The sequence below is a fragment of the Gorilla gorilla genome, chromosome 8 (assembly GCF_029281585.2).
Source record: "Gorilla gorilla gorilla isolate KB3781 chromosome 8, NHGRI_mGorGor1-v2.1_pri, whole genome shotgun sequence".
Classification (NCBI taxonomy): domain Eukaryota; kingdom Metazoa; phylum Chordata; class Mammalia; order Primates; family Hominidae; genus Gorilla; species Gorilla gorilla.
The window spans coordinates 36,791,116-36,815,704 of record NC_073232.2 but is presented as its reverse complement, the minus strand read 5'-3'; the positions used below and the strand labels follow the sequence as shown (position 1 = coordinate 36,815,704).

At 51.5% G+C, this 24,589-nt stretch overlaps 2 long non-coding RNA genes across 5 annotated transcripts in view; both read right to left on the bottom strand.

Annotated features, from left to right (window-relative positions):
* The window catches only part of LOC101128393 (uncharacterized), a 199,849-nt gene that overhangs the window by 63,329 nt on the left and 111,931 nt on the right, over positions 1 to 24,589 (bottom strand). For all 4 annotated transcript variants that reach the window (XR_010135167.1, XR_010135168.1, XR_010135169.1 and 1 more), the window contains one exon: positions 14,999 to 15,076. This is a non-coding gene — a long non-coding RNA (uncharacterized lncRNA). The remainder of the gene's footprint in view (positions 1 to 14,998; positions 15,077 to 24,589) is intronic.
* On the bottom strand, positions 21,057 to 24,506 carry LOC134759200 (uncharacterized). Its single transcript, XR_010135171.1, has 3 exons — positions 24,444 to 24,506; positions 22,946 to 23,016; positions 21,057 to 21,540 (listed from the first exon to the last, which is right to left on the bottom strand). It is a non-coding gene; the product is annotated as an uncharacterized lncRNA (long non-coding RNA).

Genomic DNA, 24,589 nt, shown 5'->3' with positions numbered 1-24,589 from the left:
ATTAAAATTCATCTCTTCCTTCAGTACTTAGCTCAAATTTCTTTTCTACTTTGACCCTGCCCAGGGGAAGCATGCCTTCCCATGGCTCCCAGGTGAAGAACAAAAGAAGAAATACACTCTGACCTCCTTGTCCACTGGGGTGTGTGGCACACATTGGCTGGGCTCTCAATGTGGGAGTGCCCTGGGGACGAGGACCAGACTTGGTTCATCGTTGGCCCATTAGAGATGCTGGATGGATATTTCTGGAATGTATTTGTTGTTGAGGGAAACTCATTCCTCAGTGAAGAGAATCAACATTTGGGCCCCAGAAGAACTGTGCAGTTGTTTTGAAAAGAAGGAGTGGAAACTACTGACCTTCAAAGCAAATCTGAGCTGAGGGTGTGTCTGAAACAAAACACACAAAGGGAGGTGGGGGCCAGGAGGGGACAGGAAGACCTTCCAACTTTGGTGTCGCACCCAGGAGAACCTCTTCCCGAGCCAGGAGGAGGTGGAGCTCGGGTGGGGTGGGAGTGCCCCTCCTTCCCTCCCCTTGCGGTCCTGCAGGATGCTGCTGATGTTCCATCGACTCCCTCTCGGGTGGGTGTGGGGCTGGCTTCCTCTGAGCAGGTTCCCCTGCAAAGGGAGTCCTGGGGTCCCTGGAGGAAGGCAGAATGTGAGTGAGGCTCGATCCAGCCAGGCCAGCAAAATGGTGCCCGCGGCTGCATGGCCGCATCGATCCTGTGGGAGAGGGAGGAGGGCTGGCGGGGCCAGGCCTGCTGTGCTCAGCAGGTATCTCGTCTGCTCTCTCCTCAGCCACGCCATGCAGCCTTGAGAGAGTCTGTTTGCAATTACCGCTTGTTTTGATTATTAGGTCAGAATATTCATCTCAAAGGGCTTATGATAGAAGGCCAGAGCAGGACGGTATTTCTCATTCCAGACTAAATCTCCCAGTCTTTTTGTGTGTGCGTGTGTATTTTTCCCCTTTTCCTTGTTTAACCAATTTATTCGGTTTTTGACTCCAGAAGAGGGATGGCTGCAAGAGGCAACCCCAGAGGCCATGAAAGCAGTAACCCTGGACCACAGGAGGGGAAGGAGCCCCACCCAGTGAGAAAGCCAGCATGGGGCGGGCTTTTGACTCATCCGGAAGGCAGCTGGCTGCTGGAAACAGAGGCTGGTGTTGGGAGAGTCGTAGAAGCCCAGGCCTGGGAGGAACTCTGGATGTCAACCGTCCAACCTCAGCACATATTTTGTTACCTCTGCAGCATCTCCACCAAGTAGTTAGGCAATCTCTGCTCCCATTCCTCCAGGGATGGGGAACTCACTACCTCCTCAGGCAACCTGGTTCACTGGGCATCAATTCCAGAAAGGAGAATGCATCCTTTCTTGTAAGAGTGATGAATCCTTGACCTCTGAGACTTCTCTAGGCAGAATACCCTGTTTCTTCAACACACTGAGTTGGATATGTACCCAAGGCTCACGATCATCCTGAGTAAATGCAACCCTCCCCACGGGGTCTGAACACCCAGAGAAGCAGGATTCCCACCTCCCTCCTTCCAAACAGCCTGCCTCTCTCTCCTCGGAGACGTTGCTGCTTTTTGTCAGATCCAGGTCTGGAGCTTCCAAAACTGAAGAAAACGTCCTCACAGGCTGCAGTGTGATGGTCGCCCCTTCCCCCTCTGGAGCCCTCTTCATCTGTACTCACGGCCCAGGCTCCTGAAAATGAGTCCTTCAGGAGTCCTCAGGATGAAGAGGAAAGGGGGAAGAAAAGAGAAAGGGAAGTCACAGTGCTCTCAGCCCCAGAAGAGTCGGTGTGGCTTTCCTAGCCTCAAAGCCACGGCAGCCTGACTTCTGGAGGAGAGAGAGAGAGAGACAGAGGAGACAGATAGACAGAAACAGAGAGACAAAGACAGATGGAAGCAGACAGACAGAGATCAGGGTCTCCTGTAGACCCCCTGAGCACTTACAAAGATCGTTATCCACGTCGGTATCACAGCTACTTTGGGAAACAGACACCCATGTGATTTCTATGATGACCATTTTGCAACATTAAAGAAAAAGATGGAGCTGAAAAACACAGAGGCCACCAAGCTAATAAAGGTTGGCACCGGGAAATGAGGCAGAGAGGTTCTTTGGGGCAGAGCCTGGTTGGCAGGCTCATGGGTGGCCCACAGACTGGCAAATTTGTTTTAGATGGCGTGATAACATAAACAAAATTATTTCTTGTCCAAACCAGTTCTTTGGGATTGAAAGGAGATGTTAGCCACGTTCACTCAGGCCACGGGCGCAGCCCTGGCTAACAGGGACATACGGCCCTGCTGCCACGGAGGCCTCCAGCTCCAGGTCCCCGAGCCAGTCTCTCCTGCTCTGCCATGCCCACCCCAGAGAGTGATCCAAAGGCACCACCCATCCGGAAGCAGCTCCGAGGACAGTGCAGAGACTTCCTTTCTGCTAGTGCCCACCTTCTTCTAGAATGCAGATTGCTCTGTCCAGTTGCTCCCCAGACATCTCCTCCTGGATGGTCCATGGGCCCCAAGAGTGAGCCTCCTCTAATACAGACCTGCAAGGTGCCAGTATCATGTGGGCATCTGCTCTGCCCCACAGTGTGTGTGAGGAGCCACAATAAAGGCCAGCTCTCAGCACGGACTTGCAGCCTAGAGCTCAGTCTGGTTCCTTGACCTCCCCACAGATCTGGCTGCATAGCTGTTCTCATGGTGTCTGCCAGACCCCTTGGAGAACTGGAGATGGAGGTCCATCCCCATTCTCCTCTCCCCTTGCAGACTGATTTGGGGTTGGGCCTGCTCCTGACTTCTCTGAGTAGCCACCCCCTCCACCTCACCTTCAGTTGATCCAGGCCTCAGTTTCCACCCTGCCTTGGACTTGGTTTAATCATATTCACCCATGTTCACCACAAGCTGAACACAGACCGATGTGTCCAAAGAGAACCCTGACCCCTCCCAGAACGCATCCTCCGTTTGGGATTCCTGATGTTGGTGAAAGGCACCACCAGGTATCTGCTCACTGGGTGAGTCCTGTTGGTCCCAGAACCACAGCTTATGTCACTGCAATTTACTCGCCTGTCCTCCTGTTCCCCAGGAGAATGATCACACCTGTATCTAGGGGTCACCTTTGCCATTCTTTGACACTGTCTCTTTCCCATGTGCTGTGCTTAGTGGGGGTGGCCCATGGGCCGTGTCAGCCATCTCTTGCTCAAGCCAAAGGCTGGATGAACAAGTGACTATCACAAAGCCAACAGGGGCCCAATCTGGAAACTTGGCTGCATTCAATTCCAGTTGTTCCAAAAGATTGGATTGATTTAATAGGAATGCTTCCTAACACGTGAACAATTATTATTGTTTTAAATTAGCAAGAATAAAATTCCACCATCTTTCTCCCGGAAGCTACTTCCAGAGAGGCCAAGCTGTAAATTCACAGCACCCGCGAGGGGCTAGATAAACAGCCAACTGAGCGGCAAGGAAGCTCCGCAACTGAAAACATCTCCAATTCATAGTTTCCCTTACGGGAAGGGGAGGCTGCTGAAGAGCCAGGAGGAATTCTTTTTCCTTCTCATTTTAAAAGGGAATCTTCTCATTTGTTCCTGCCCTTCCTTCTGGCTTCATAAGAGACACCTGAGGTTGAGCGTGCTTGGCTGACAAAGAGGGACCCAAGACATACGTTGAACTAAGTGAGGCAGCCAGTGGTATCGTCACAAGAGCCCGCAGCACTGTGTCATTGTGTCATTGTATAGGTGTGTAGTGTGTGCCATCTCAGTCCCACCCTTCCCTTCCTTCATGACATCACTGCTGTGACTTTTTTCCAGCCACAAGACCAGGCTTCACTTCCCAGCCAATGAGGTAAGGCTCACTCCCAGCTCCACCCCATCCATTCCGTGAGCCTGGCCAGCCCCGGCCCCTCTCTGGGCCTCAGTTTTCCCATCTGCCCCATGAGCCCTGGCTGTGAAGTTCTCAAATGATAGTGGCCCCTCTGTTTGTGAGACCTTGTCATAGAGTCGCCCCCTAAATTCTTAGCGCTCACTGGAAGAAACAGACCAAGTCCTGAGCAGCCACCCCCGGCCAGGCTAGTAAAGCACATCCCAGGACCCCAGGGCAGAAGAAGCAAGTGGGACCATCCATGTGATCCTGATGGGCTCTGGAGGTGTGGAGCATGCTGGAGTCAGGTTCTGCTGTGGCTCCGCATTTGTTCACTGCAGCAAATTCCATCCTCACCAAGCACCTTCACTCGCTCCGGGTGTGCCTGAGCTCCATCCATCATTTATTCATCTGTCAGATTGTATTGGCTCCTTTCCACATTCCAGCACCTGAGCCGGATACTGATGCAACAAGGATGAACAAGGCCCCGCTCTGAGCATGAGGAGTAAGGGGGAGACACAGGAACATGAACAGGTCATGCGAATGCACTGTTACAAGTGGTAGCTGGAGACAGCTTCAAGGTGGTAGCAGGTAGGAAGGGTTCCTAACTGAGTCTGGACAAAGAGATCTCAGGCATGGAGTCAGCTGACCTGAGGCTTAGGCGAAGGCTAGGAGCTCCCAGCTGGAGAAGGAGCACCAATTCTTGGCAGAAGGACATGCACACACCCCTTCCCCCAGCTGCAGCTTCGTTGGTCATTCCTGATCACATTTTTCCTCTGCAAACATTCCCAGCTCATGCACCCATCTCAGTGCCCTCACCTCCCCCACCACCCCAGCTCCCCTGCCCTGTCTTGCCCTTCCTCCCCAGTGGTCCTTGCTTGGGCTGGGGTAGTCGGGTTGCACATGTGTGTTTGAATATGCCGGCCAGCATTGCTTGTGGTCTCATAATTGAGTCTCCCCAGGAATGGAGAGACATGGGAACTGAGCTCCTGGAGCTGATGGACCAGAGAGGGGTGGGGCAGGGAAAAGAAGGACCCTGAGAACCAGCCAACTGTGGTGCAGCCCCCAGGGCTCTGGGAAACCAGATGGGAACAGGATTCCCCAAATCAAGGAAGAGTCTAGGCAAGGCCAGGGCGCCTAGGGCTGCTGAGTGTCCTGTTGTTGGGAGAGAGGTTGGGCCCTGCCAGCCCTCGGCCTCCTCCTCTCCCACTTACCCTGCCCTCAAGGCCAGGACCAAGGCCCACAAAGTCCTTATGCTGACCTGGCTGCCCCACCGTGGGGAGAAGTCCCCACTGCCCTGGACCAGTCCATGCTGCCTGAATCGTGCTGTCCTTGTCACCTGGCTCCAAGCTTACTCCAACAACAGCTGCTGCTGTCCTCACCCCTCCCCTAGCCCTGTCAGGCGCACCCTCTTCCATTTGCCCAGAAGGCCACGGAGGCCACATCATAATGTAGAACAGAATTTTCCTGAACGCTGGGGAGTACTGGGAAGTGACGACAGCACAGGGCAGAATAGGAAACAAAATGGATGGTTCGACGGGGGAGGGACACTGATGCCTGGCTCCTCTCTCAGGCGTGGCATGTGGCCCAGGCCTTGTCCCCACACCAAGGCGGTACCTCTATCCCCTCTTCTCTCTGGATCCCTGTAGCCCCAACCCCTCCTTCTTCTTGAGCTTCTAGGGGAGAACCGCTAGCTTCTGCAGAGAGGGGAGAAGGCAGGAGGAAAGGAGGGAACGGGGAGAAAAGGGAAGCTCACACCCATGGATTTTATTTCACCAAATCTCCCCCCAGCAGCATGGGAGTACCTATGATCTCTACCTTACAGGCGAGGAGCTTGAGGCTCAAAGAGGAAGTGGTGGAGTCCACTATCTCTCCAGCACTTCATTCCTGGGACACATATTATCCCAGGGCTTCTGGACTCCAAGCTGCCCCATCATGCCGCAGCCAAGGGGCAGAAGCCTGGGAGTGGGGGAACCTCTGAGATCTGGAGCAGCAAGATCTGAGGTCCCGTGTCTCTACCCTTCCAGCTGGCTCCAGCTGGCTGTGACATCTCAGGGAGCTACAGGCCATGGGCACAGTTAGCTCAGGGAGCTTAACAAATGTTTATAAAACCTTTCATACGCAGTTAATGATCCTTATTAGGACCTGGAAAAGCAGTCACTCCTGCCATGTCCCGGCTTTAAGGAGCATTTTATTATTACACGCCACTCTGCAAATTCACGAGAGAAGTCGTGGCCCATTTGTCAGCAGGGCCAACGCCCGGGGATGCTGACAAGAAGCCTCTGTCCTGGGACTGACTGGGCCAGATTTCTGGCTCCACTTGCCCTCCCTGCCACCCCCACATGTCCATCACCCTCAAGCTGCCAGTGCACCAGCTGCCTTCCCTGAAAAGTCCCACCTTGAGGCTGGCTGTGTCCCCAGAACCCTGTGCCTGGGACCTGAGTCAGGCAAGGCCTGGGGCAAGGTACCTCCCTGTCCTGGGCAGGGAGGGGAGGCCTTAAAGGGAATCCAGATGCCTAGGCCCCAGACCCAAGTCTAAATTATTGACCAGGTGCCCAGCTGGTCTGAAGATCTATATTTGGGAGCCACAGTGCCTGAGACATGAGCCTCTGACGCCTGCATGCCGAGGCTGGCTCTGCCCATGACTGTGTGACTTTAGGCAAATCTCTCCAGTTTTCTTCAGTATCCCCACCTGTAGAATGGGCAAATCATATCTACCTCCAAATGGTTTTTGTGAATATGATATCATTTTATGTGAGCAAAGGGTGTGTCGTGATGACACGGCCAAACCTGCCTCTGCTGTTGGAATGGTGGAATCCCAGCATTCGGAGCAGGAAACCACCGAGGTCCGGGTGAGAAGCAGGCGGTGGAGGTGGTGGAACTAAACAGGGTAATGGTTGCACAACCTTGTGGCTGTATGAATTGCCACTCAATTGTACATTTAAAAATGGTTTACGTTATGTGAATTTTACCTGAAAACAAAAAGCCAAACCAATCAAGTTCCTTCCCATCTTAAAAATGACATGCCTACCAGGCTCTGAGCCTGGGTGTGGCTATTCCCTCTGCCCACTCACATTTTAGGGTTCATTGAAAATCATTTCCTCCAGGGCTCCCACCAGGAGGTGCCCCCTAATGCGCTATGTCCCCATCCCCGGGAGAGGGCAGCACCCTCACTAAACAATAGGCTGGGGGAGGGGGATCCTATCTGCAGCTGTCCCTCATCTGGCACATAGTAAGTGCTCAATATTTGCTCATGGAATGGAAGATTTCACTTTAAATCAGCCCTAGTTTCAGGAACAAAAAGCAGGGCAGCCCTGCCCCAGTTGCACAATTGGTAGAGGAGCCGGGGGCCAGGCCTGTCCCACCCCTGGAAGAGGCCCCTGCCTTCCTATTCCCTGTCAGCAGCTTCCCCTCGGTGGGAAGCACAGCGCAGACATTGAGCCTCTCCTTCCCAGCCATTAGCTAATCTGCCCCTGGCCAGCCAGCATGCCAGGGCCCCTGTCTGCCCTTCCTGTTTCCCCAGGACACTGCTGTTTACATGGTAAAGGGCTTATCACACACAGGCAGGCAAAGGCCCATACTAGGAAACCTTGTCCCCAGCATCTCCTGACACTCCAAGGTTTTGACTGTTTGAGCCTTTCACTTCTAGGTGCTCCTGCTGGAAACCGCTCACATGCAGGGCCTCAGTTTCCCCACCCCTAACATAAACAGATGAACAACGACTTATTGATTTAACACCACTGTGGAGTGATGTGGCTAAGGGGTGGGCTTTGTATTCCAAACTCCTGGGTCTGAATTCCAGCTCTGGTCCTCACTGTGTGAAGCTGAGCCAGTGATTTCACTAAGACTACCTCGTTTCCTCTTCATGAAATGGATATGATTCCAGTACTCACTCTCCAGGTCTGTAGCACTTTGCTGTACCTAGCACCGTGCCCAGAGCATTATAAGCACTTACGGCTGTGAGCTATGACTTTCAGAGGTCCTTCCCTTATCCTCATGACTCAGATCCTTCACTTCTTCCCTTACAAAGTGGAGGAGAGGAGCAATTTTGTGCACTCACAAATGGGTGACTGCAGCCCTTGACCAACACTGGTCACCAGAACAGCCAGAATAGCCCTGACTCTGGCATCTTTCAGCCACTTTGACCTTGGATGCATCATGAAAACAAAAAAGGGAATTTACAGAGGAAGAAACAGAGATCCAGAAAAGACTGAAGCTTCCCTCACTCACCCAGTTATGCAGAAGTGGCCTGCAGGTGGAAAGAGAATCCACCCCTGGAGTAGGAGCAGGGTCCGGGCTCTGCCTGTGTGGTCTTGGGCCAATCACTGCCCTCCCTTAGCCTCTGTCTTCCCAGCCATAAAATGGGCACATTAATCCCTACCCAGCCTAACCCCCAGAAGGCACACAGTGAACATGAGAGCGGGGCTGTGAGCGGCACCCTCAGGCAAGTGGGCAGGACAAGGCACCTGCCAAGCACCAGGTATCAGCCTCACTCCAGGGACAGATGCTCAAGGTGATGTGGCTCCAGCTATGACCTCTCTGGGGACCCCAAGCTGAATCACTTGATTGGCAGCTCCATTTGGCTGTCCATAAGGCAGTTCAGAAACAGCCAGACCAAAGCATAACTCTGTCTTTCCACCCAAACCTCCAACTCCTCTCCCGGTGAACACTACTCCCGCCATCCACCCAGTGGCTCAAGGTCACGAGCCTGTACGTTATCCTCAAATACTCTCTTGCCCTCCCCTCCTACACCCATCCTTTCAGCAAGACCTATCAACTCTGCCCTGGAGACATACCCCAAAGCCACTTCTCTCTAAGCCCACTGCCCACAACCAGGGCCAAGCGGCAGCCACTAAATCTGGATTGTGTGAGAGGCGCCTAACTTCCCTTCCAACTGCAACTCTGGGGCCCCCACCTTCCATGACTTTGAAGAGTCATTGGATCCCATCACTTATCTGTTTTAAACCCTCTGAAGTATCCTTATCTGGCTGGAATAAAACATAAGCCCCCTACCTGCCTTACAAAGCCACGCACAATCCAACGGCTAGCTTGGCTCCACCCCTCCCTCTTCCCCCATTTAGGCATACAGCCCTCTTCCTTCCCTCCAGTGGGCCAAATTCTCTCCCTTCTGTGTCCTCTTCCCCTGGTCTCCATCATTCAGATCTCAAATTAAAGTGTCCCCTCCTCAGAGAGGCCCAACTGCCCCACTAGTTTCCTTATTCACAACTCAGTAACGCATCAGACTCCTTCAGTGCTCTGCAGGGAGGTTGCTCCCATCTGCCATTGTGTGCGCACTTTGTTTCCTCTCTTGCTTCCCACAATACGGAGGGCGAGAAACTTACTCCTATGACTCCTTGCTGCATCCCAGCATGAGCAGAGCCTGGCACATAGAAGGTGCTCAGGAAATATTCGCTGACTGAATGAATGAGGGAATCAATGGGTGAATGCAATACAGCTTCAAAAAGCCTGCCTCGATACAAAGTTTTACCTGAGAGAGGCCTTTTAATCTGCAACTACTCAGGAGCTAGGACGGGGTCTGACTCACATCTGGGTGCCCACCACACAGCATGGGGCTTAGTACAGGATTGGCACTTTGTAAAGGTCTGTCCATTATCTATGTAGGCAACTAACAAAGACCATGCCAGGCTTGGGAAATAGTGAGTAGGATGAGCTACCTGTGCTCTGGGAGCTTGCAACCCAAATGGAGAGAGAAAAAGGATCACACAGCAAGCCAATGGCTTAATGGAGATAGATATAAAATGTGCAATGGGATCATAGAATAAGCAAAATACATCAAGTCATAAAGTGACATATACAGTGGAATACCATTTACATAAAAGTTTAAACCTGAACAACAACACTGTATGTTGTTTATGAACACAAAAATACATGGTTAAAAAATAAAAACATGCATAAGAAGAAAGGCACCATCTCTGCAGAAGGAGGAAGAGGATTAGAATTGTGGAGGCCACATATGGGGCCACAGTCTTATCTATAGTATTTTACTTCTTGAAAAGAAAAATCTGAAATAGATATGGCACAATATTAGGATAAGATAGAGCTCACGGGTCATCCATAGTTGTTTGTTATGCTAGTAGTCTATGGGTTTGAAATACTCCAAGATCACCTTGTATTAATGCAACGTGACTACAGAAAAAGCACCCTATCTGTTGAATGAGTGCCTGATGTGTGGGTGACTTAGTGGATGGATAGATGATGGTAAAAAGGACAGATGCATGCATGCCTGGGTGGATGGAAGGATGGATGGGTGGATAGATAGATGGATCCATAAAAGAATGGATGGATGAATGGTATATGGCTGGATGGGTGTTGGGTGGATAGATAGGTGAATGGATGGGTGGATTCATGAGTGGATGGATCAAATGGATGAGTGGTAGAAATGGTGCTAGCAATTCTCAAAATTTACCCTACTCCTTCCATATTTGTTGAGTACTTAACCACATGTCAAGCTCTATGCTAGGCCCTGGCATAGTGCACACAGGATTCAGACAAATCCCTTCCCCATAGGAGCTCAAAGCTGGGGCTGAGATTCAGGCCCAATGGGGGGACCATGTGAAGTGCTACAGTCACAGATGTGTATCCACAGTGAAATGATGGACAAACTCCCATAGGGACTTCTCCATAGAGGAAACAGAGGTTCTTCTGTGTTCTTGAGGGATGGCTTGTTCTTTGGGGAAGAAAGCAAGCCTGGTGTCCCAGGCAGAGGGATACCTGAACTAGGAAGGGAGGAGTGGGGCCATGGAGAGTCTGGGGAAGGGCTACTAGCAAAGGAAGCACAGAGGAGGGAATGGAAAGATGAAGCCAGCAAGAGGAATTGAGTCCTGGATTGCCAAACTGGGAGGCGAGACTTCACTCTTAGGCCAGATGGGTTAAGTCTGACCAATTGTCAGAGTCATCTGATGGGACAATAAAGGGGTTAGGCCCAGGAATCTGAATGGATCCAAGTCTATGCTCACCCTCAGCCAGGCCCCCTACTCCACCCCACTCTCATTACTGGCTCAGGGTGGCTTGGTCCCTATGGGCAGGAGCCCTTTCCATGGTGCCTGCATGTGTTCACTCCATGCTAGGCTCAGCAGCCCCAAGTGCCTAAGTGTGGGTGCCAGGGCCTGGCAGGGGAGGGAGGTGGGAAGCCCATGTGCATGTCTGCACACTGACCCTGATGGCAGCACGCTTTTTTTGGTTTTTTGTTTTGTTTTGTTTTGTTTTTTTATCTCACCAAACAATTCTCCAACAAGAATTTTATTGCTCGGCACAGGCTCCCAGCTAACTAGGAGAGCATTTTTCTAATTACATTTCCCTTGAAATACACCCGGGTTTGAGTTAACACCTCTTCAGTCTGCCAAAACCTAAGTCATTTTAAAATTAGTTCTGGAGGTTTTGCAAAAAATCCCACCGGGATGCAGCATTCCTTTCCCACCAAGTTGTGTACTGAAAACTCTCCCCAGATGCCAAGAGCTGCTTGCCTTGGAGACTACGTGCAGAGGGCCCAGGGAAAGGCCCACATCCTGGCCCCACAGGCTCTCCTCTTTCTCAGGTCTGTTGAACAGCCCTTGCAATGCTACAAGATCGATAGAATCATAAATGCATTTTGCCCTAAGCAGTCTTTCTGATACTCTTTAAAAACCACGTGGATGGGAGGGAAATGTGATCCATATGGTTTTGAATCATTAACACTTAAATCGTCAAAACAGAGAGTTTTTTTCCAGGAGAAATTTCATATCCAAGGCACTGTTAGTGGCTCTTTAATAAACGGTTTAAAATTCTGTTGTTCCCCCTAAAACATGCAAGCACATGCCACATATGCAGCACACATATGCATACCCCACTAACTCTGAGATGGCATCATTGGGAAACACAGCCCATTAAGCACAACTATCCCCAAGACAGGGATGGGCTAAAAGCCCTCTTGAGGCGTCTTCTGAGCACTGGTGGTGAATGAAATCTACTCTGTTCAATTATTCAGGCTGAGGAGTTCCATAGAGCTTTGAGCTCATCTGGATAAGCCCCTTGATGGTACAGATGAGAAAGCTGAGGCCCAAAGAAGGTGCAGACTCTTGAAGGGTTGGTAGAAGTCACAGGAGAGTATGTCAGGGTGATGAAACCACATGGACAAAGTGCCCACTGCCATTACCCCAAGTGCCTAAACGGTAGGGTGTGAGGTAGGGATCTGGGCAGGAGAGAGAGGCTAGTGACTGGTCATAGAGCACACTCCAGGGCCCCCCATAGCCTGAGTAATTAAACTCCCACTTTAGCCTGCAAAGTTGTGGAGAGAGGACTATCATTTTCATGAAATGCAGATCAGATCCTAACTCTTGACACAGTGACAGGGATGGCACGGAATAATAGGGTGATCAGTTAAAAGATCATTGCAGGACCTCTTAGGAGAAATAATGATTACATAGGCTTGAGGCAGAAAGGAGGAGCTAACCTGAAAGGTATTTTGGAGATAAAATTGATTGGACTAGGGGCCAAATGAGTGCAGCTAGTGATGGAGAAACAGCATCAGGATCGTATTCCTTTCCTATGGCTTCTGTTAAAAAATTACCACAAACATACCAGTTTAAAATATGTAAATTTATTCTCTTACAACGTTCAGGGTCAGAAGTCCAAAATGAGTCTTCCAAGCCTAAAATCAAGGTGTCAGCAGGGCTGGTTCTTTCTGGAGGCTCCAGAGGAGAAACCATTCCTTGTCCCTTCTGATGTCTGTCAGCACTCCTGGGCTTGTGGCCACATCACCCCAACCTCTTGCTTCCACTGTTGCATCTCTTACTACTCACTCTAACCCTCCTGCCTCCCTCTTATAAGAACCTTATGATGACATCAGGCTCTCCCAGATAATCTCCCCATCTCAAAATCCTAAACTGGATCACATCTGCAAAGTCCCAGGGATTCGGATGTCAATACCTGGGGCCTGGGGGCATCATTCTACCTACCGCAAGAATGAAACCCAGATTTCTGACTTTTGCAACCAAGTGATGCTTTCACCCAAGGATGGAGGAGGTTGGTGGGAAAGATAATTAACTTGATATAGGAAAGAGTAATTCTAATTAGAAGTCTGGGAGACATCCAGGAGGGGAGCCAGAGTAAGGACTGGTCCAAGAGGATCCAGAACACAGGAGGGAAGTGTAATTAAAGAGTGTGACTTTTAGGTCTTGGGTAACATCAACATAGCTATAATCATAAGATAAAATGAAGCTTTATGTATTTCACATTTATTTCCCTGGCCAAAAAGGTCCAAGGCTAAAGAGAGAGAAGGAGGCATTGATCAAGACTGAGGAGCAAGACAGTTGATCCAAGAAAGGGGAGTGGGAGAGTTGCCAGAGTGGGATCAAGGAGAAAGGGTACAACATCAGATACAGGACAGGGTCAAATGGGATAGGTCAATGATGACCTCAAAGCCATTTGAGTAGAGTGGAAACAAGTGGCAGGATTTGCCAGGGTTTGCCACAAAATTTCTTGAAGTGCAGACAATGTGAGAGCTTTGTGTACAGAGGGCAGGGATGGGCAGAGGCTGGTGCTGCAGAACAGAGAGGGACTTACTGCTAGAGCCAGGTCTCAGAGGGGTAAGGACAGAACAGGAGGAAGGAAAAGGGGGATATTGGTCCTTCTCTTTTCCCAGGAGGAGAGAGAAGAGAAAAGGGAGCATCAATGATCAAGTATTTGAAGATGGAAAGAAGAGAAGATCACCTAGATATTGTACAAAAACAGGAGACGAGGTCATCGATGAGAATGGGACTGGGAACAGCTAGAGGTGATTGTCAGGCTGTGAGAGAGAAGAAAAGTCCCTGGAGTGGCTCCATGCAGAACCCATCTTCCCCTCCCACTACCTCCATGAACCCTCTGGCTGGTAGTCCCAGCTCTCACTCCTTTGTACTTTCCAAGGTATGAGGCTGAAAAAAATGGAGATTCCCTGCTGGCTGGAGCATGATCTCCTCTGCCTTCCTTCTTTGTTCTCCTGTGACAGGGCCCTTAGGTCGAAAAGAAGCAGCTGATTAGACATGAGGGAGCAGAGGAGGTGGAACCTAAGAGCAGTCACATGTGAACATGAACTTGAACTTGAATGAGAGCCCCTTCCCCCTGCCCTCACCCAGGAACCTCAACCTCGGCCTTCCTCAAACTTGCCTTAACCAGCTCTCAGTGCTCTGTGTGATCTTGTCCAACTCCCTCCCCATCTCTGGGCCTCCTGTTGAAATGAGAGACTTGGAGCAATGACCGCTAAGGGCTTTGCAGCCTCCTAAGCACAACCTTGGATGTGGAAGAGCTGCCTGAGTTGCTGCAGGGAGCCCCAGCCTCTTTGGAGAAGGGCCCAGGACTCTGTCATTTCATAAACATGATGCAGGCCTGTTTGGTGCTGCATAGCTGTGGTTTTCTGTTTTCCCCAGCAGTAGCTACAAGGCCTGGGCTGCAGCTGAGACAGCCCAGCAGGGAGGGAGAGGGTGGTGGAGAGGAGGGCAGGAGAGAGAGTGCTTCTCTGTGCTGCCTCCTCTGCTTGGCTCAGAAAGTGTGCAGAAGTGAGAAAAACATGCAGGCAAGTTAGGCAGACCCTTCCTCCACCTCCACCCACCCATCCCAAAGAAAGTGGTACTTTCTAGCTGCTTTTGTAAAATAAAAAATACATTCTCCTGGTTGGCCTTCCTCTGCTTTGGAGCATGCAACATGCATATCAACATGCAGCTCTAGTAAACGTAGCCTTGGGCAGGTTTAGAGGGAAGAAGAGCGCCCCAGGGATGAGATGGGGGTGAATGTGGAAGCCATCTGCAGAAGCACCAACAGACCTGCCAGATGAGCCTGTTATTTGTGTATACTTCAACCTGCCCAGACCCTCGCTGGGGCCTGGCCCACAGTAGGCCCAGATAACCCTGTGTTTATTAAGCCACATAGAATGGAACCTGGGGAGAATACAAGGTCATCATTGGAGAGAAGAGATGGCCATGAAGGGTGTGGCAATGTGACTGATGCCCCACTCAGAGCCCCTTGCCTGGACATGAGGATCCATCACCCAGGTGTTGCAGGATGCGGTGTGCAGCCAACAGTACACTCCACACCTTCTCAAGCCAAGGGGAGCCATCTTGTCCAAGGATGCCTGAAATTTGCCCACCCCTCCGAAGGTCAGCCCCCTGCCCATGACTTACTGATGGTGGAGTGTAAGTTCCAGTGCTCTTGCTTCACGATGGGACAAATCTTCAGTGCAATTCCCCTTCCTGAGCTCCCTGTGGGATGAGACGAAGGCTGCACTTTGCACCTCTGCTTAGCTCTTTCCCCTCCCCTATCCTGCTTCTCTCACTGTCTCTGGAGAATTCCCCTCAGTGCACCACTTGTACGGGAATCCCTGCTTCAGCTCCTGTTTCTGGTGAACCTGACCTAAGATACCAAGGAGAGCCTTCTAGGCAAGACCCAGCTTGGGAACAGCCTTTCCTACCTAAAGCTACAGGGGTTACCAGGCTGCTCCCCAGCAGCAGGAGAGAGCAGAGGCTGTTTTGCAGGGCCAGAGTTTATTGGTGCAGCTCTGCACACTCAGGAAGGCTGGTGTGCTGGACCACGGCAGTAGCAGACAAAACCAGAACACAGTCCAGCTCCTAGAAGCCTCAGAGGACACCCAAAGCTGCAGGACACCAAGCTCCATTCCAGCTCAAGCACTGCTGACCAGTTTGGCCTGGTCGGTTGGGGACGAGCTCAGACAGAGATGAGGCCTGCAGACAACTCAGGCCAGAGCATCACAAGGCGAGAAAACTGGGCTCCAGGACAAGGGCAGAAGGGCCCTGAGCCCCTCGTGGCCAAAGACCTTACCAATACCACAAAGCCCTTACCTGGGTGGCATCAGAGCTACAAAAAAATACAAAAAATTACAACAAAGGCAAGAGCAATTGTAACAGTAACTGTGATATATGTAGCAGGTCAAATGCCAATTCTGGGTAAAGCCTTCTGCTAGCCTATGGCATACAATTGCTTTTATTTAATTCTTCCGCCTTAGTGCATAGGTATAATCTCCATTTTAGATAAAATGGCACACATGAGTAGCACATATGTGCTTCCATGCAATCAAGAAAGTATATATGTCCACACGGTGTTGTTTCAATTGGCTGTTTAAAAATGAATACAAGCCGGGCGTGGTGGCCCACGGCCATAATCCCAGCACTTTAGGAGGCTGAGGAGGGTGGATTACTTGAGCCCAGGAGTTCAAGACCAACCTAGCCAGCATGATGAAACCCTGTCTCTACTAAAAATACAAAAATTAGCTGGGTGTAGTGGTGTGCACCTGTAATCTCAGCTACTCAGGAGGCTGAGGCAGGAGAATCACTTGAACCCAGGAGGTGGAGGTTGCAGTGAGCCAAGACTGCACTATTTCACTTCAGCCTGGGTGATGGAGTTAGACTCTGTCTCAAAAAAAAGAAAAAAAAAAAAAAGGAATGCAGACTGTCCATGTCCAAGGACCTGCTTATTAAGGATGCTGCCTTAGGTGACAGGCAAGAGAGCCCCACCGCCTTTCCAGGTCTGACTCTCCGTGTCTGATTCAAATGCCTCGCCCTCCCCTGCCAGCCCAGCAGCCACTGCCCTGCAGGACAGAGCAGGCACAGTGAGCACCAGGATGTAACCACCCTCCTGCCAGGTCCATCAGATCTGCTCAGCTGCAGCCTCTCCCCTCTCTCAGGAGGGAGCTGAGCCGGATTCTAGAGCTGCACCAGGGAACAGCTGCATCAGAAACCAGGGCTGCTTGGCTATTTCCCAATTCCTATTTATGTTGGGAGAAACAAATTCCCCTGAGGCAGTGACCTCTGATGTGCACCTGTGAGTACAACCTTGAGGGTGTCAGGCTGGGGGTACTCAGATGTTTCTGAGGACACCAGACACCCTCAGATATTTCCAGAGCTGCCCACACCCTGTGTCTCCAGGCTGTGAGCTCAGCCCTCAACTCCTTATTCTGAAGGACCCTTGAGAGACGCTGTTGGTCTCCCTGAAGCTTCTGGGACACCTGGCCTTAGCCCAAGGCTCCTGAGCTCAAAGCACCGAATTTGGAGTCCACAGACCAGGGTACATAGGGTCCTGGTCTCTATGGGAAGGAAGATCCAAGTCTCTGCAGCTCTGGGGAACACCTGCACTAACCCCAAGGAAAAGTCTCAGTCTCCTCCTCTGTGCATGGGTCAGCATCACAGGTTAGGCCGTGTGACAAATAAGTCCCCACATTGCAGGGCCTTCCCAGGATGCTCTCTCCTCACTCAAATAAAGGCGTGCCCAGGCAGGCTGCCCTCCTTCATTGTGTGGCTTTGACCTCCAAGGCCACTGCAGAGCTGGGGAGAACAGGATGGAGGAGGTACACATCTCTTAGCTGCCTGGCCTCGGGGGCACAACCAGATTTTGTGGTTCTGAAACTTGCACAATTTGGGGGGCCCTTTCTTCTTTTTTTTTTTTTAGACGGAGTCTCGCTCTGTCGCCCAGGCTGGAGTGCAGTGGCATGATCTCGGCTCACTGCAAACTCCGTCTCCCGGGTTCATGCCATTCTCCTACCTCAGCCAGCCTCCCAAGTAGCTGGGACTACAGGCGCCTGCCACCACGCCCGGCTAATTTTTTGTATTACTAGTAGAGACAGGGTTTCACCGTGTTAGCCAGGATGGTCTTAATCTCCTGACCTCGTGATCCGCCCGCCTCGTCCTCCCAGAGTGCTGAGATTACAGGCATGAGCCACCGCGCCTGGCCTGGGAGGCCCTTTCTATGAAAAGTTGGAGAAAATTCTAAATGTAAAATGCCCATAGCAGCTCACACACCACTGTACACAGAAATTATAAATACAAAATATCCATGGCCTCCCAAAGGGAGGGGCTGGGGAAGTGGGCGCCCTGGAGCCCATGCCCCATTAGCTTCGAGGTAAATGGCCCCTGCTGGGCCTGGAAGGGACACATCCCCATTGCTCCCAGTCCATTGGCCAGACCAGTCACCTGGGCCCAGTCTCAGCACAGGAGGCTGGGAAGTCTGAGGGAGCCCATGGCTCCTGTGAGCACTAACCACCTCCAGCACAGCACACTGTGCTCAGACAGCTGCGTGATGCAGGGCCACGGAGTGGAGGTAGACGCCCTGTGCAAATGTGGAAGAGCAGCATGAACCATGCCTTGGCCAAAGCACCTCCCAAGGATAGCATGACAAAGGGTGGGGCATGGCAGCTCTACCCAGCCCAGACGTCAGGAGAGTTAGCTCTAGTTCCAAAGCTGTTCTTTCTCAACAGTGAGGACCCCAGTGACTCACTCAACCCTCCTGCACCTCACTAGCCCCATTGCCCATATATGTCAACTGATCCTGCCATTCCAAGGTGAAAGTAAGATTGTCTACAAATGCTTTGCAGATATAGCCCAGTGCTGTGCAGTAGTGAGCCACTTTGTGATTCTCTTTAACAAGGCAGTCTGTCATTCTTCCTTACAGTCACCCAAAATCCGGTAATACCATGTCCCAGATGCTCTGCCCATGGGCCTTAGGGCTGCCTCAGGTATGGAGGCAATTGTGAAAGCCCCAGGTTCCTCTTCTGCAGGCTATCTTTTCTTGCCCCATCTGCATCCCCAGCCCCCAGGAGACAGACCAGGACAAGCAGATCACTCTCAGATACTGCGTGAACTTACCAGATCGTCTGGGAGGACTCTAGAATATTCACTCAAGTGCTCCCTATAAGTTATTTTGTCTATCCATCGGTGCTGGAAACGCCTCCAATGGGCACTGGTGGGACAGTCAGAAAGTAGCTGCTCAGCTATTATTGGCTGCATCCCAACCCCCATGCTGCCCTAATAGACTGTTTTTAAATAGTCATAGCCTCTAACCCTCTCACTCTAGAATGTCATACCACATCATATAAACACATCAGAATGCATCCACATCTCACGCAAGTATCATTTACACCTAACTTCATAGGAGCTGGAGTGAGTTGAATTTAACAAGTTGACATGATGTTATGTTATGCACATATTCAATTAAACATTAATTTTGATTTTGCAGTCAGTTTGTGGAGTCGATCATTTCATTCTCGGCTATCAAATATTCTTCAAAAGACTGAAATCCATAAGCCCTGGGCTTGAGATGTCCATGGAAAAACCAGCCCCTGGACAACCCCCTTCCTGGTGTGAACAGCCAGGCTTTGCTGTCTTTTCAGAGGACGCAACTGCTGTGGCGACCACTCATCTGTGCCAGCCCCAGCACAGGATGCTCCTGCTTCTCAAGTTAGGGCTTAACCTCTTTCTTGCCCCACATGAGGAGCTGAGGGTCAAGTGAGGGGCCGGGGAACCATGGGACATGCTAGATCCTGTGACCAGAGCAGAGAAGGGAGGAGGAAAGTTGCAGGCACTAAAGGGATCATCCAGGAGCACAACGAGAACACTGCCTTGACCAAAGTCACAGGCTAGCAGTGGCATGGCCCTAAGTTCTCTGAGCCTCAGGTTCCCCATCTGCAAGTGAGCAAGCGAGGATGGGGAGGGGAGCCCTCTACAGTCTCCTCCTTACTCTACAGATCTAAAGAGCTTCGATGTTATAGTGGAATGTTTATTCTGGTACATTCTGCTGCAGGACTAATAGGGTCAACACAAGTAAATGGGTATTTTTATCCTGGAAAAGGCATCATCATGTATGAGTTGCAGGTGTGCAAATGGACGGTGGGCATGGGTCTGTGCATTTGCTTGTGATGTGTGTGAATCCTGAAGCACAGGTGTACATTGACATTGTGTATCGTGCTGTGTCTATATTGTGTAAATATAGACGTATTTGTTTGTGTCATATGTGCATTGTGCATTTGTATGTGTGTGAGTATGTATGTACACACATAGCGAGAGCCAGGTGAGAAGGGATGGCACTCGTGGATCCTGGCTGTTGCTGTTTACCTGCCGGGTCCCTGCTTCCCCAGAACCCTTTATTTCCTTCTGGAAGGTGTTCCCATTGTAAGCCATCACACTGAGCTGCCATGCCAGGCACTCAGTGACTGCCATTAGGCACCAAACATGCATGAGTTACACCCTACAAATGTCTTTCCCTCCCTCTTCTTCTCTTGACTCCCACGTAAAACCTGTGAGGTCAGTATTATCTCTCCCATTTTGCAGATGAACCAACTGAGGCTCTGACAGAGACTGATATGTGAGAGCAGAAACTATGGGTGCAAGACCTTCCTGCTGCTCACAGGACAAGTTGAGTGGGTCCTTATGGGCATGGCTCTACTTCTGGACACAGCTTTCTCTGACTTCTTCCCTGGCCCATCGAGATCCAAGGTCAGGCAGGAGCCAAGGTCAGCCTGGGGTGCCAGGCAGGGTTGATGGGCAGCAGCTCCACTCTATAGCTGATGGGGATGGCATAGAGCCAATGCGTTGGGTAAGTCGGGCTGCCGAGTGCCGCAGACGTGTCGGGTCTCGCCTCAGCCCGCTGCTCCCTGGGATTAGCAGCTGCAGTCACGAAGCCAGGGAGCCATCTCCTCAGAGCAGCTGGGCAGGGCGGGACAGGGCGGGGGTGAGGGAGCCACTCATGGGTGGGAAGAGTTTCGAGTGGCCAGGTGCCAGGCCACCCAGGGTCATTGGTGCCATCCCCAGGACCTGCCCAAGTTGGGGCACCACTGGTTGGCTGAGTCTGTTACCACCAGCTGACCTGGCAGCACACCCATCACCTTGTCCCCTCCTCACAGCACTCCCACGCAGGGGCTTTTATGACTGTTTTGTGGATAAGAAAACTGAAGCCCATGGAAATGAAGTGACTAGCTCTAACACGCACCATGAGTTGGAATCAGCAGAAGACCCAAGCTCTAATTCCAACTACGTCCCAGCGGAGCCCTTAATAAGGTGGTTATTTGGGCATCTACGGTGTGCCAAGAACTGCATCAAGTACATCTCAGTAGGATCTCATTACAGACCCAACAACCCAATGAAGTAGAGAGCATCACCTCCATTTGGGAAAAAAAGGAAACAGCCTCAGGGAGGTTAATTTGCTTGCCCAAGGTCACAGAATTAGAAACTGGCAGAGTTGAATCCAAACCCAGATATGACTGCCTCAATGACCTTCCTAAAATACACATCTGACCAGGCTTGGCCTCTGCTTCCCACTGCTCCCTTGTGCCTCAAGGACCACAGGCTAAAACCCAAGAGCCTTGGCCTGGCATTCAAGGCCCTCCTCACTCAGGCCCACCTTGCCCTTCCAGCCGATTCCCTCACATTGCTCCTTCTCCAGCCCCCACCCCCTGCGGCCTTGAACATGCTACGTATTTGCAGAACTCTGGCCTGGCAGCACCTGGTCCATGTGCCAGAAATGCTCTTCACCCTCTTCTCTGCCCCTCAAATTCCCATGCCACACAGTGGAATCAGAGAAAGTGTTCTAGAGAGGTGACATTTGAGTTGGAGTCAGTTAATCCTCTGGATTCATGAAACAACTTTCACATTCACTACAGCATGATATTGCTGAGGAGATGCCGGTGTTTATTTGAATAGCTGTTAACCAGACTGAGAACACTTTCAGGGCAGGGATCATGAACTGTTTATCACTGTATCCTAGCAACTGACACAAGGTCTGGCCCAGAGCAAGTACTCACCTAGATGATCATGGGGATGGATGGATGGATGGATGGATGGATGGATGGATGGATGGATGGATGGATGGATGGACGGACGGATGGACAGATGGATAGATGGCTTGATTGGAGGATAGATAAATTAATAGAGGGATGGATGAGCTTGGAAGGATGGAAGAAGAAGGAATGGATGAATTATTCATGTCAATAAGCACAAAACTATTCACCACTGATAGAGTATATTGAATGCCCTCTCTACTCCAATCTCACCACATTCAGCCAGTGACTTGAGAAGCTTCTCCTGATTGCATCCTCTACAACTTTTTGTTCTAGGTTGAAAAAGACCTGGCAGGTCCCTCCGGACAAGGGACAGAAAATGTGTCAGATGGGGTGGGAAAAGGACCCCCACCCAGAGTTGCTGAGCTCACATCCTGGAAACCCATGGCTGCACTCTAGGAAGAAGCAGGGCCTGCCCCATCCCCTGAGATGAGCTACGCAGGGAGGAGCCCACAGTTCCATCTTTCCATTAGCTAAGAACTCTTCCATGCCTGACCTCTCCCAGCCCCAAATTCTACTGCCCAAGATAATTGGAGCTGGGCTGGAGCCCAATGCTTCTTCAGCCCCAAAACCAAAACCACACTGGCTTGAGTAAGAGAGGCCTTCGGCTGAGCATCCAGGAGAGTCTGGGGCAAGAAACTTGACCAACACTTGGAGACAGCTGGAGGCAGCCAGGCCACCATCAGGGGGCAGGTTCTGAGAACCAGGGTTCTGAACGTGGGGCAATGAGTGTGAGCCCTGCTCCAGGAGCACACAGGCTCTTCCTGAGGAGGGGCAGTGGTCCTGGCTTCTCGTTGGGTTCTACCCCACCCCTCAGCTTCTCTACCCACCCTGCAGCCTCACATCTGCAAGTGAGGCCCTGCCAAGTAAACAGCTGCAGCCCACGCTCCAAGGCTCCCCAATCCCCAGCACTACCCACAACAGCCAAAGCCACATCCCATCCGTCCCCCAGCATGGGCCCGAGGGAGGGGAAATGCTCATTAATCACAGGGAGACAGCTTCCGGGCAGCCTCGAAGACAGGCCGAGGAGACCGGAGCTGGGAGGAAGCTCCCCACAAGGTCTCAAGGGAGGTCAGGGCTCCCACTCTGACCCAACACAGAATTTATCATCAGCCAGTGGCTTGCCTTCCAGGGCCTGGGGGAGTCCTTGAGAGTCAGCCAGCCCTGGCTGTGGGCCTGGGCATCCAGAGAGAAGAGCTGATGTGTCCCTCTGCCATCACACCTGCAAACTGGGAGAAGAACTCGGGCACTACCTGTATGCACCACCTAGAGTAAGTCTTCACACTGTGGGGAGGGTTCAGACTGATGCCTACGCCCTTGCCCTCCATCCCTAGACCCACAGAAGAGAGAGTCAGCTGTGGTTTTTGGCCCAATCTGAGTCACTGGCAGATGGGTGTTATTGAGCTAGTGTGGTGTTTTTAAAAGTGATGCATTTGAATGTCTTTGGGTAGGATGTGCAGTCTTCAGCAAGACACACCCATCCCCACCCTCATTCCTATTCATGCCTTACCTGAAACCCACTCCTTCTTATACTTGTCACCTGCATGGTCTCTTGGGTCAGTCAGGATGGACTAGGTTTTGCTGCAGAAACAGCCAGCCCTCAAATCTCATCGGCTTAACAAAGCAAATGTCAATTTCTCATTCATGGTACAGGTCAGATCTAGGCTGGCAGGGTCTCTGCAGCATGTGGGCTGCCAGAGGCTCCATCCCACTGCGTGCTTCCATAATCCTCAAGGCAGGGGAAGAAACATGGCAAGTAATACTCTGTCCCTAGAGCCTCCACTCAGCAGTAACCCTCTGATTCTGCTGCCCTTTCATTGGCCAGAACAAATCACATGCCACATCCCTCAGAAGGGGCAGGGAATGGTGATCCCACCATGTGCCCAGAAGAAGAGAGAGCCAATTGGAACATTTGACCAGACCTAATGACGACCACGCCCAGGGAGGCAACACCTTGCAGCCCCTGGTAGACTGAGTGAGGCTCAGCCCTGCAAACTGCAGACACACAACGGTGGCCAGAGCAGCTTCAAACCCTCCCACGGACACTCCCTGAGCACTGTGCCAGGCCCTGGGAGCAGGCAGTGAGGAGCAGAGCCCAAACCTCATGCTCTAGGAGGAAAACACATCACAACACACGACACCCTCAGCTGAGTTGTGTCCGAGGGGCTGTTAGATGATTACGTCCTGTGGTGGGGCAGGGAAAACCACCATCTCCGCCATGCTTTCCCTGACCTCTCGGCAGAGCAGATGGCATTTAGGATGAGCTTGAAGGAAATATAAGTGTCTGTCAAGTGGGTGGGTTGGGGGATGGCGTTAGGAGAAGCTAGTCAGGGGTCTAGCGAAGAGGGGTGTGGGAAGGATGTGTGGTGTGGAGCGGCCCATGTGGAGGAGGAAAAGAGGAACAAGAAGGTGAGCTGGAAGGGAGGGCTGCGCCAAGCAAGAGAGAAGGGCCTAAGATGCCTGTGAAGGAGCCTGCTGCTGCTGGATTCTATCCGGGGGCAATCTTGTGAACTTCCCGAGGGAAAATTCCAGGCTTTAGAGAGAAAAGATGCCCCACTTCATGTGGTGAAAACTGGGATCCAGAGAGCTTAGTAATTGCCCCAGTTAACACAGATGGATTCTGGTAGAGCTGAGGTTTGAAGTGGAGTCTGTCTGATATATGAGGACACCCACCAGAATTCAGGAACTGGACGCTTCGTAGGTGCTTTATCTAATTTCCCCAAAACCACACGCAGTATGCATCGCTGTCCCTATTTCACTCATGAGGACCCTGGTGACCAGAGAGGTCATCCAAGACCAAGTGGTTAACAAGCTGGAGGACATTGGATAAGGTCGGATTGAGGCCTGGGGTGCCTATCTCTCATGTGAGTGGGCCTGTACAGCCCCAGGGGCCAGGGCTCTTGGAGAAGCCATGGCAGAGAGGAGAGGGCCAAGAGCAATGGCGGGAGGGAGGGCTGACATCTGCCGGGAGCTGGGTTTCCAACCACACTGCACAGACCAAGGCCTACCTCCTGATCCTCACCCTGCCTGTGGCCAATGCCACCCCGTGCTTGGAGCAGCTGAGCCCTCTGTATCCCACAGGAATGCACCCCACTGTGACATCAGAAGCATTTAGGCCTTCAAAGCTGGAGACATGCCAGCTGACCCCTGACCT